The sequence below is a fragment of the Ambystoma mexicanum genome, chromosome 6p (genome assembly GCF_040938575.1).
Source record: "Ambystoma mexicanum isolate Mex_15411 chromosome 6p, UKY_AmexF1_1, whole genome shotgun sequence".
NCBI lineage: Eukaryota > Metazoa > Chordata > Amphibia > Caudata > Ambystomatidae > Ambystoma > Ambystoma mexicanum.
Window position 1 is genome coordinate 620,115,145 of NC_090935.1, and position 12,484 is coordinate 620,127,628.

The window sequence follows — 12,484 nt, forward strand, 5'->3', positions numbered from 1 at the left end:
TCGTCAATTTACTCCACTTCTCAAGGTCTGCCTCGAATCGTCGGAGAAGGAGGGGGAAGTTGGCCTCATATAAGTCGCTTAGGGATCTAGTAATCTGAATACCCAGGTATTGCAGTTTCGTGTGCTCCAGATTAAGCCCGAGTGGTAGGAACTTGGCATTGTTCTCATCAGGGGTGCCTTGGAGGGGGAGGAGAGTGGACATTGACTTGTTTACTTTGAAGCCGGAGTATTGGCCATATTCTTCTATTAGTTTTAGGGCATGGGGAATAGAGTCATTGGGTTTGGTCACATGTAAAAGGATATCATCTGCGTACAACGCTACTTTATATTCCGTTTCTCCCAACTGTATACCTTCTATCAGGGGATCTTCTCTAAGTTTTTGGGCCAGTGGTTCAAGGGATAGTGCAAACAAGATCGCGGAAAGGGGGCATCCTTGTCTAGTTCCTCGCTGCAGCGCAAACCACCCGGAATACTCCCCGTTCACGAATATCGATGCTTTGGGGGAGGTATATATTGCACGTATCCCATCGCAGAATTTGGGGCCTATCCCTACTTTCTGGAGGACTGCTCTCAGGAAATCCCACTCCACCCTGTCGAAGGCCTTCTCTGCATCAATGGATAAGAGGACCGGGTCCTCTGGTAGATCATGTGCTGCGTGAATGAGATGCAGAGTTTTGCGCATGGTGTCGGCACCCTGTCTCCCAAGAATAAACCCAACCTGGTCAGGGCGGATCAATTTAGGCATCAAGGTTTCCAGTCTTGCGGCCAACACTCGAGCATAGATCTTGGCGTCGAGGTTGAGGAGGGAGATGGGGTGGTATGATCCGCATAATTTGGGGTCCCTGCCTTCCTTAGGGATGACTGTTATGAGGGCTTTCTTGAAAGATTCCGGGGCAGCCCCAGTGTCCACTATCTCATTAAAAAGTTCCGTGAGGAAGGGAGAGAGTTGGTCGCTAAAGGTTTTGTAAAAGCCTGCCGTGAAACCATCCTCCCCCGGGGATTTCCCTAGCGTTAATCATTTGATTGCATCTCGTACCTCATGCTCAAGTATTGAGGTATCAAGGAGCTCGGCTTCCGCAAGTGTTACTGTAGGCATGTTGATTGAGGACAGATAGGAGGATATGTCAGATTGGGTAGAGATCAGCTCAGAGGTGTATAAGTTTTGGTAGAAGTCGGCGAAGCACTCAGGAATTGAGCGGGGGGGGGGTCGGCCGGGGGAGTGGTGGGCTCTGTTATCTCTCTCACCTTACGTTCTTCCCTCCGTTCTCTTAGCCTGGCAGCTAGTAGTGCACCGGCCTTGTCCCCTTTCTCGTAATATGTTTGCTTGAGGAATTGCAGTTTTCTCACCACCTGGCCATGTTCTAACAGTCGCAGTTCCTCCCTTTTACGGTGGGCTGCGTCTAGTTTGGTGGGGTCTACCCCTGCATTATCTCTTACTTCCGCTTCCAGCTGGTGTATCTCGTTAGGTAGTTTATTTTCTATAATCTTACGTTCCCTTTTTTTAGAGGAGCCCTCGCGCATCAGTACACCCCTCCAAGTGGCCTTCCCAGCCTCCCAAATCAGTTGTTTGGAGACCTCCCCGTTGTTGTTTACCTTAAAATATTCTTCGATCTCGGTCTCCATTTTGCTTTTGAACACTGCATCAGTCCAAAGGGACTCGTTGCAGCGCCAAGATCCCCCAGCGACTGGTAGGTCGGTCCAATTGATGTCCGCCAAGACCATATCATGATCAGACCATGTTATTGGGACGATTCCAGAGTAGCTTGTGGATTCTGAAAGGTCAGGAGAAAGGAATATGTAATCTATCCGTGTGAGTGTGCCGTGGGGATGTGAATAAAAGGTGAAGCCACTTTCGTTCGGGTGTAGAGTCCTCCTCACGTCACGTAGGCCGTATAGATCCATCATGGCGGCGAATTCAGTACGGTTCCCTTCGTGTTGGGTCTTCAGGCCCGCCGTGCCTGGTCTCCAGTCCACGGCAGGGTCTACCCATTGATTAAAGTCACCACCTAGGATGAGCTGACCCGCGGTCTCTAGCACAATTTTGGGGATCGTATTTCTAAGGAATGCGGCCTGTCCGCTGTTGGGTGAGTATATTGTAGCAATTGTGACCTGGACTCGTGCAATTCTCCCCACTATTAGAAGGGCTCGACCACTCACATCCGACCAAGTCTTTCTCACCAATCTTTTAGGGGCTCCAAGCCTTTGACTCCTCCTGGGGGCCTCCGACGTGCTGCCTCTCACCCCCCGGTCGTCGCTTGCCCGTGATAAATCATCCTTCTTTCTCCCCGTGTGGCCCGTGTATTCGGCTCTGCCTTCCTGGCTGGGGCCCACAGCTCCCGAACGCTGAGTTGATGGAGTGGGGTGACCACCTCTTGATGCTGCTAGATCTTACGGGCTGCAGGCTGGTCTCTTGCGGTCCCCCTCGGCAGTGTGGTGCCGTCTCCGGAACCCGTGAGGGCCCACTCCACCCCTGTGAGACCCACGGTTTTTGCCTTCCAAGGACACCAGCGGTGATCTTTTAACGGGTGCTACTCCTGTTGCTCGCTGCAGGCTGGCGCGTGTCCCAGGATCGTGGTTCGGGGGGGGGATTGTGTGCTGATGGCGCCTAGGGCTACACCATGCTTGCAGCAATGGCGGGGACCTCCTCCGGGGCTCAAGGCCGGCGCTGTCACCCCGGGGGCGCGACATTGAAGGTGTGAGGTTCGGTTTCGCACCCCTCGCGCTGCTCTTCTCTGCTGGTCCTATGCTCACCCCAAGGGGGGAGGGGTGCGCGGGGAGTGTTCGCTTCACTGGGGACGAGACCGCCTCCTCGGCTGGGGGGACCAAGGCGGTTCCAATGCCCGCACTGCAACGTCTCCTCTCCCAGCTGTGGTGTTGGAGACCGGGGGACGAGCCGTAAGTCTGTGATGGATGCCTCTGCTCCGGCGGGGTCTGCGCTCACCGAAGGGGCCTCGGAGCGCGTGCTGGTCTCAAGCAGGGATATCTCCTCCTCTTCTCGGCTCAGCCTCCCGATCAGCCCGCGATGGTGGTCGATCGTCGCTGCGCTGCTCCACGGCTTCTTTTCTGAGCCACACAGTGCCCCCGGGCGGTCTGCCCTTGATACCGCGCTGCCCCGCGGCGCGGCCTTACAGCAAGACTCTGGGTGCCAATCGGACAGTTACAAATAGCTTGTTTATGGGGATTTCTGGTCCGATTTCTCTCAGGAATAGCTCTGGTCGATCGCAACCTTTTCGGCTTTCGTTTATGGCAAGTATCCTTCGCCTACGGGCTGGGCAAGCTTTTAAATTCCGCCATGCATCAAGGGCTATCAAGGAGACAAACGACCAAGCATCCATGCTGCCTCCACTGTTCACTTCGGGCGGGGCCACCTCCCACGGCGGACAGTCTCCGGCCCGCCTCTCTTTGCCCGGGGCCCCACTTCGCCAAAGTCTCCCCAGCTCTCCTTTCCTTGTGCTGTCTCCGGCCGCACACTGCCAACAATCACGGCCCCCATTGCGGTCCCGCAGCTGGCTCTTGGGCGTCCCCACAGTTCACGTTCCGTTTCCTGGGGAGCCTCTATCGTGGCGGGGGATCCTCTAATTGTTTGCTCAGCTAGTTCACCGGCACAACGCGGGACTGGCAGGACCGCTTCATTCGTCCGACATGCTTCAGGCCCTCACCAGTGGGGGATGGGCAGCACTTCACAATCTCGCTCTGCAGCTCCTCTCTGCTTGTTTTCATGTCCCAGTCCTTCTCACTTTGACCTTCCTTGCTTAAAAAGGGTATTTTTCGGTGGTTTTCATTTCTCGGATCGCTCTAAATCTTTGCAACTGTCACCTCGAGGCGGGAGCCAAGCTTCAGGCAGCCATTGCCTTCAGCGCCCCCTGGTGGTCTCCGTCAACCAGTTTTAAAGCTAGAAGATGAAGGGTCTCGGGAGGATAGCTCAGGGGCAACGTGTTCATCTTGGAAACAAGACAACAAGGAGCAACACAGGTTCGATCCCCGGGTCTGTGCTTAGAAACCTCTAGGTATTAAGCGCATTATAAATAACCAATTACAATTACAAAAGACAAATAGATATCAATGGTCATTGCAATAGTTCAGTGCGGTCCAGCATCCACTCCACTTTCTACAGAGACTCCACTATCCAAGGAATCTCTACTACATGGAATATATCGAACAGGAAAAAAGTATTTCGAAATTACAAATACAAAATATGCCATATATATAAATTCCTGATCAAGTTCCAGGGTCACCCTCTGATGACAAGGTGGTGAATGAGGAACCGGACGGATTCTCAACTGATGGCCCTTTTCTTAACAATATTTTAAAAAACAATTGTTGTTTGTAATCACTAGTCAAATAGTAAAATGTCTCTAATACTTCCTCATACTAGCAATGCATGTGTTAAAGTAATAGCAAGATCACATACCAAGTTCCAAAGAGGGTTGTGCCATTTCCTTGGAAGAATCCACAGAGCTGCAGACACAGGTTTACCTTTGATTGGAATGTCTTATTTTTGAAATTCAATCTACTGTTTGACCTAGAAGGTTTTATAGTTGTATATGCCTTACAAACTTGTGAAAATTACAAACATGAAAAACACATGTTGAGCGATCCATGAGGTAAGTGTGTTCAATGTTCTGATCATCAAGTCTGCCTTGCACTTTGCAATACCATATTGTTTTTGGTTAATGGCATCCGATTTTTCTCCAACTGCATACCATGTGCAAAATAATATATATGTATATATGCTGGCATAACCCCAAACACCACAGCAAGGCTTCTCCTTGCCCTAGGCCCTAGGGATCACATGACACTCACCCTCCGTGTCCTTCACTGACTGCTGTTAGGGCGAGGATCCACCTTCAAGGCAATGTGCATTACCCAACGAGTTATCCACAACACATGAACAAAAAATCTGCACCATAAACTTACACACTATGGGCCCATTAGAAAACTGAAAACAGCCACAGCACTCCTCCTCATCATCCCAGTGGCAAAATCAACCAAAATATGTGGCTCGTCTTTCCCAGTCCAAGCACCCGCCGTTTGGAACTCAATCCCATTTACTATCCTCCGCACAGGATCACCTCGCCTTCAGGAAAGCCCTCAAAACACAGCTGTTCCCCGCAGCATCCTGACAGACTTAGTCCATCTCCTGGGTGAGCTATTACCCCCACCTGACAGGAATGCAGGGCACCTGATGAGTTGACAAGGTTGAACCTTGTCACCCACAGGAACCATTTCAGTCAGGCCTTATGAGAATCTCTGCAAGGCATTGCTCCAACTAGGTCTCAACCTTGCTTCTCTGTAGTGTCTAGCAGTCCATCACAATGGAACATAGCTTTACCCCTCCCGGGGCCTGGCCAATCACCCCCATACATCTGTAATGAACACTGTTTGACTTCACCCACCCAACACACATTGCTACTTCCAATAGACTGCAGCTGAGTCCCATGAAAAACAATTTCGTCCAGCTGTACAAATAATGGCACCATCCCCTATTTCGATTTCCATCGGCTGCCAGTATGGACCAAGCCACTCCACACATACCTTTGGCTGTTTAAAAATGTACACAACCATTTATAATATTAGGGACCTAGTGTGATGAATAGCGGGGTGTCGTCACTTCTCCCCAGAGTGGAGGCCTTCCTTGTGAGGCTAGGGAGGTGAGCCCACTACGTAAAATCCCCACTGAAGGGGGTGGGGAGGAGCAGTAAGCGCAACCTCATAGGGAGAGACTCCCCTCTTGGCAATAAGGACTCACGTTCCATCAAGGAAGTCCCTTAGAACCTCTCATATACACCACCTATACCATCCACACATCCGTGAAACCCATTTGATCAAGCTAATGTTTGTGAGTGTAATGTTAACCCCAACATTCAGCTTGAAGAGAAGTGGATCTCCAAGACTGAGAAAGAAGAGAGGTGAGTGAGTAATAATAATTGCTCCAGGTTTGACACAAACTCAGACTATGATGAAGAAGAATGGGCGAGTAGTAGGGATTGCCCATCCAACAGAGAGAAAGGACTTTAAGGTTATGCTGGGGAGGACCCAGACTTTGAATATAAAGATAGAAGAAGGACTAAGTAAGAGGAATGCAGCCCGGGAAGTTCAAACCTGGGAAAGGCTAGAAGCTGCTGAGGACTGGCAGTCCCTCAGTCAGGAGCACCTAGCCTGGAGCTATAAACCAAAGGCACGAAGGAAGCAACTGGTTGTGGTGTGCAGGGAAAAGGAGTCCCAAGGAGAAGTGGATCGAGGAGACGGTGGCGTGACTTGGAGAAGGTGGATTGGTCAGTCCAATAACAACGCTGTTATGCAGTGCTTCCCAAAAATAATCAGGTCATTTGCACGGGAAGTATTACGTTTATTTAAGAGACCCCCCAGGTGGGTGCACTGTCCATCTCAGCAAACGATAAACTCCTGACACTGCTCTCAAACCTTGCTGTGTTCGAGAACGGTGTCAGGACTACATCACAATATCTTCCCCCCATAATTTAACAGGCGGCAGAGGTAACATGAAGCAAACGTTGCAATGTACATGAGGGTGAAAGAAGCGGGGAGGGAAAAAACTGGGAGTGGAGGAAAAGAAGATGGGGAAAAAACTCAAAACATATAAACATGCCATAAAAGGATACACTCGGTTTTAACCAAGGTCTTCAAATGAACTGCTCACAGACTGGGTGGTGCGATTACCACACAACTGTTCCTTGTTTCCCTAGAAATGGAGATGCTGGGGGGAGGGGGTTAGAATGGCATTTTAATAATACACATAGTCATTCTTGAAGTTCTGCAAAATTCTTCCATTACTAGATGACATCTCCCTTCCATGGGTGATATCACTGCACCTCTCTGCATCAGTATGTGTGTGCAATCCTTGATTTCCACTCCTTTCATGATCTTCACAGACATGTGGCAACCCACTCTGTATCTCCTGGTTCCCTGAAAACACCACATCATCACATGACCATCTCTTACCATCTTTCAATAACACCGACTTCTCTGATGCTTCCACCACCCTCTGTGGTTCTCTAAATTTGGATAAACCTTTTAAAGTCCATTTAGGTTCTTTCACACGGATCCAATCACCTTCCTTAACAGTACTGTTCTTCACATGTTTGTTCACATCATAGTACTACTTATACTTCCTTTGTCTCTCCTTCACTTTCCTTACAATATCTTCAATATATATTCTCCTGTGGCCCGTTAATGGTAACCATGAAGGCCTCAGCCTGTTATACGCTACTCTCCCTCTCATCATAGTGAACGGTTCTTCCTCCGTGGTAGAATTTGGAGTCATTCTATATGCATTTAATGCCTCCTTTAATGTGTCCCTCCAAGGTAATGAATGTGCAATGGGCAATTGTATAATACTTTTACAAAAGCATTCATCCTCTCTACCAAACCATTGCCGTGGGATGTTAAAGCGAGGTAACTTTGTGTTTAATTGCTCTGTCTTTTAGAAAAGCTTGCATCTCTTCTGCCATAAATTGAACCCCATTGTCAGATATTATCTCTTGCGGATCTCCTTCTCTACTAAACACATCCTCCAGAAATCTCACAATCTTCATTGTTGTAACTGTGCCCTCCATTACTTCCCATTTAACCCACATTGAGGTGTAATCCAACAGTACCACTATATAGATCTTCTGGGCATTCAGTGTTTCAAAAGGCCCTGTGACATCATGGCTGATTTTTTTCCATACCATTTCTGGATTCTCAACAGGTTGTAATTGTGTTTTTTCTTGCCCTTTTCACTCACAGCACACGCACGACAGTTCTTGACCAACTCCTCCATTTATTTCCACATTACTGGTCACCAATAACACTCTGGCACTCTCCTCTTCGTGAAATTTCTTCCAAGATATCCTTCATGTGCTAGATCTATATTTTTTTTCCTTAAAGTAACAGGTGGAATTATACGGTCACCCCTAAACACACACATGGTATCCTCTGAAATGTCGTTCCTAATCTGCACATAGTCCTTGAGAGTGTGGTCAAAATGTTTCCATCCTTCCTGTACTGCCTGGCGCAGTAGCCCTTGCTCCATATCCTCGGCAGACGCTTTGGTCCATTCTTCTCTCCTTCTACTAGTTTCAATATGTGCAATAATGCATCCCTTGTCCAACTCATAACCACACACTTCTTCCTGTTCCCCATGGTCCCAAGGCAGCCTAGAGAAACAATCTGCCACTACATTAGACCTGCAAGGCATATACACAATTTTCACATTGAAAATCACATCCAAAAAGCCACGTGGGAATCCTAGGAGATACTACAAGAGGAGTTTTGGAATTCAACACATGAATCAATGGTTTGTGATCTGCCTTTAGAACTATTGGAAGGCCCCGTATTAGGCCTCTGAAATGTTTGAGAATCCACCTTACTCCAAGAGCTTCTTTTTCTATATTGGAGTAATCCAGCTCTACACCTTTCAAAACACTTGAAGCAAAAGCAATTATTACTGTACCACCCTCTTGAACCTGTTCCAAAACCCTGCCCAGCCCAACATTGCTGGCATCAACTGATTTTATGTTGCAGGCTGTACTGTTAAACATTTTTTGAGTTGATCCATTATTTATACTCTTCTTGATATTTTCTAATTCTTCTCGTCATGCTTCTGACCATACAAATCTTACCGATTTTTTATGGGCTCTCTCATGTGCAGTGTTTTGTCTGTGTAATGCGGTATGAATTTTGAATAGTACTCAGCTAGTCCCAGGAAACTGCGTAACTGGTCCTCGTTTGGAAAGCCACACAATACTTACCTGGGTACTCATCTCCTGGTCAGTATCATTGCTGGAACATTACGGCGCTCGGCGAGGAACATCGCAACCTGCAAGGAGAGAAAAGACACAGGATAGCAATATAAAAGGCGAAACAGCACTGCGCATCGCGCATTACTCACTGGACAGCATCGCGTACTCCGCGCTTTCGCCTACCGGCCCATGCTCATCTTCAAACTGCATGACAACACCAAAATACCTTTCCATACCTAAAATGAAAGAAGCAAGACATTATTATTCGAACTAAGAGGAACATAAGAACTGCATATAAAGACTGTAAAGAAGCAAACCTACGGAGTCGCAGCAGGCCTGTATTCCCACAGGGAGCTTGCACCAGTGAAGTAACTTGGTCGCTGCTCACCCCCCACATCTACGCGCCCCTGCCACGAGGAGCAGGACGGAGAATCAACCTCTTACAATATTAAGGTGAGGAGAAGGCCCAAGGGGGAGGAAAGAGTTGAGGCCAAGGGAGGTGGGAAAACATAAAGACAATCTGGTATTGAATCCAGCTCTCCTATATTGCAGACCCATCTTTAACCAGAGGCCTTACCAAGGGACCAGGAGAGGGTTTGAGAGTGCAAATCATCCAACCAGTGCTGGGTGGCGTCCCCGTGGATACCAGGTGAGCGTAACAGAACGTTGCAAAATCTAGAATTGTATACGGTGAACCTGTGTCAACCATCACTTCCATGGGTACTTTGTTTATCTACATGTATACCCATGGGCCTTTTCTCTCTCCTGGAGTGATTGTTAAAATTTGAATGTTCTCTTGTTCCCCTCTGGTGCTCACAACAGACAACAAACTACTTGGGCCCCCAATCTCTTTGAGAGCTTGATGTTTGCACTTATTGGGTGATGGATCTCCTCATGCATTCTACTCATTGAATACAAGTCTATTCTTCCTGTTCCTCTGCCATTCCTGCAAACTTCCAAAATGCCCAATGTTACCGCATCTAAAACATTCAGCCGAGAATGCTGGGCATTCTCTCTCAGCATTTATATGTCTGCCCGACCACATTTGTAACATCTTCCTTGCATGCTGTTAAGTGTTTCTCTCTCTCTCTCCTGGGTTTCATTCTTGAGGTGGCTGTGGACATCTTCCTTATCAAAGCCACTAATGCATCTTTTCTTTTCTCATCCTTTTCCACTTGTACACTTTTGATTTCTGTGGAGTCTTGTTTGTTTTGCGCTGCTCTCATGCACCTCCCTCCTAACTCGATTGTCCTGGCTATCTCCATCGCCTGTTCTAATGTTGGATCTTTAGCCTGCCATAGTCTTTGTTGTATGTGAGGATATGCAGTGTGTAGCACTAGTTGATCTCTTAAATATTCCTCTGTTACACCCTGCACATAGACATTAACCCTCTTAGAACTGCCATGTAGGGATCTACTGATTCCCCTTTATTTTGCTTCCGGGAGAAGAAATGATACCTCTCAAGTACCATGTTTATTTCATTTCCAAAATATCCAGATAATTTGTGGAGGGCATTTTCATAACGTCTGTTGCTGCTAGTGCTAGCAGAGTCACCTGACCCCTCATCAACATTGCTTTGATCAGGCAGGGTGCGAAAGATCTTAAGTGCTTCAGCCCCTATACAGTTCAACAAGGTGGCCTCCTTCAAGTCATCATTGAATTTTGCTTCTCCAATTATTCTTAGGTATACCTGGAAAGTGTCCACCCATTGTTCCCAGGGATTGGTAGGGTTTCCTGGGTTTGCCAGGAATGGGAATGGAGCAGTAGTGTTTTGCATGTTCCTGTCGACTTAATGTGCAGTCTGTGTCTCTGTTTCTTGCTGTATGTATATTGTTCTGTATGTGTGTTGCTGGCTTTATTCCTTTCTGATGCTCAATGTCTTATTCCCTGCTGATGTTTAATGTTTTTTTTTATAGCTGTGTTCTGAGGATTTATTCCCATTGTGCCGTTGTGAGCAAACAGTTAATATATTCCTTTATGGACATTGGAGTTATTGTCCGTTTGCTGCTTATAGATGGCATGGCTAAACTGTTTTTTTTTTTCTTTAGCCTTTTCTGCCGAGGCATTGTGGCATCAGAAAGGTTAGTTGTGGGGGCGCTGTTGAGCGCCGAACAAGATGGCCGCTTGAGCGCTACTCTCCGCTGCAGGCAGATCCTACGTTCCTCCATTCGGCACCTTCCTGCTTGGCACCCTGCCCTGGAGGGCACGACTTTGCTCTTCGGGGGACCAGGCATCGTCTGCCTTAATCCCGATCGAAATCGGAGCTAGGAGCCCCGGGATCTGGACGTCTCTCTCCCCTCCCCCGTCAGCGCGGCGGCTTCGCGCCAATATCTGGCCTGACGAGGGGAGACTTGCCGGGCCTCTCTGCCCCCCGGAGCCTGCTGATCGCTTGGGGGGAGGACCTGCTGGAGGCTCCGGGGCCCCGACCCCCCTCGCCTGCATCTGCTGGAGTCCATCTCGTGAGGGCGAGCCTGCTGGAGTCGCGGCCCCGCACTGGCTTCTCGACCGCCCCCCGCTGCTGTGGGGGTGCCGCGGCTGCGGCCGCTGCTACTGCGCGGCTCGGCGCTGCCATCGAAGGACATCTTCAGTGCTGCCGCGGCCTGGCCCCCCCCTGCACTCGGCCGTGCTCGCTGCGGGGGCTGTCAGCCGGCTGGCCTTGTCGGCGTAAACCCGGCGTGACAAGGTACGTTGTGGGGGGGTGCTGCTCACCTCCCCCCCTGCTTGGCTCTGTGATTGGGGGTGCAGGACTGATACTTGCGCTCGAACCCCCCCTGGGGTGCCCCTCTACCATCACCCGCTCGCCATACTGGGGGTGCCCTGGACCTCGCTGGCCTCCCAGGGGGCCCCTGTCTCCTGAGCGGGTCGCGTGGATCCCGGGGCTGCGGTTCTACACAGGACCTACCATCTACCTGGGGACTGCCCAAGTCTACATTGCTGTCTTTGGGGTTGCGGCCTGCCTACCTGTCCACCGCTTGGAGGAATCAATCGTGACCCTTTCTCTCGTGGCGGCCGTAGGGCATCACTGCCCCCTACCCCGGGGCCACCCACACTCGAGGTCCCCGGACGGTGCCCTCCACGTCTCCCGGGGCTGGCTGGGTCCTCACTGTTTGCACCGGCAACCGCAAAACCCCATATATACGGATCCTCAGCCGCGGTGCCCTCTTCACGACTTCCTGCCTTACACCCAACCTTGCACACAGTCTCATGGGGTGCAGCACCCTCCTTCTAGAGCTGCCGGGATCCCCCTCACCCCACTCGATCCCCAACATCGTCAAGATGACCAAGGGGGGTGCGAAGAAACAGAGCTCCATCAATTTGTTCGCGAAGACACCGGTGAGATCACCAGAGGAGTCCGCCAGGCAGGTCCGTGTCGCTTCGTCGTTCATCGCAGCCCCGGAACCCCAAAACATGATGGACTTTATCCGCGAGGGCTTCACCGCACTCCACTCAAAATTAGATGATATGAACGGCACTATATCCTCTATTAAGGCCCACATTGAGAGGACGGATACCCGAGTGTCGGAGGTCGAGACGCGGGTGGGCTCCGCGGAGGATGCACTTGGGGCCTTGCGCTCTGAAGTCGTCGCTCTCTCCAGCCGTGTCCTCGATGTGGAAAAGAAGAATGAGGACTTGGAATCCCGATCAAGGCGTAACAACCTCCGCATTATCGGGGTTCCCGAGAATGAAGTTCATGAACCAATGGAGGACTTTGTTGAGCATACATTACTGTCGCTCCTTGACTC

General features: G+C 49.8%; 1 protein-coding gene across 1 annotated transcript in view; it reads right to left on the reverse strand.

Moving 5' to 3' along the window:
- The window catches only part of LOC138511658 (uncharacterized), a 136,182-nt gene that overhangs the window by 27,312 nt on the left and 96,386 nt on the right, over positions 1 to 12,484 (reverse strand). The window lies entirely within an intron of this gene.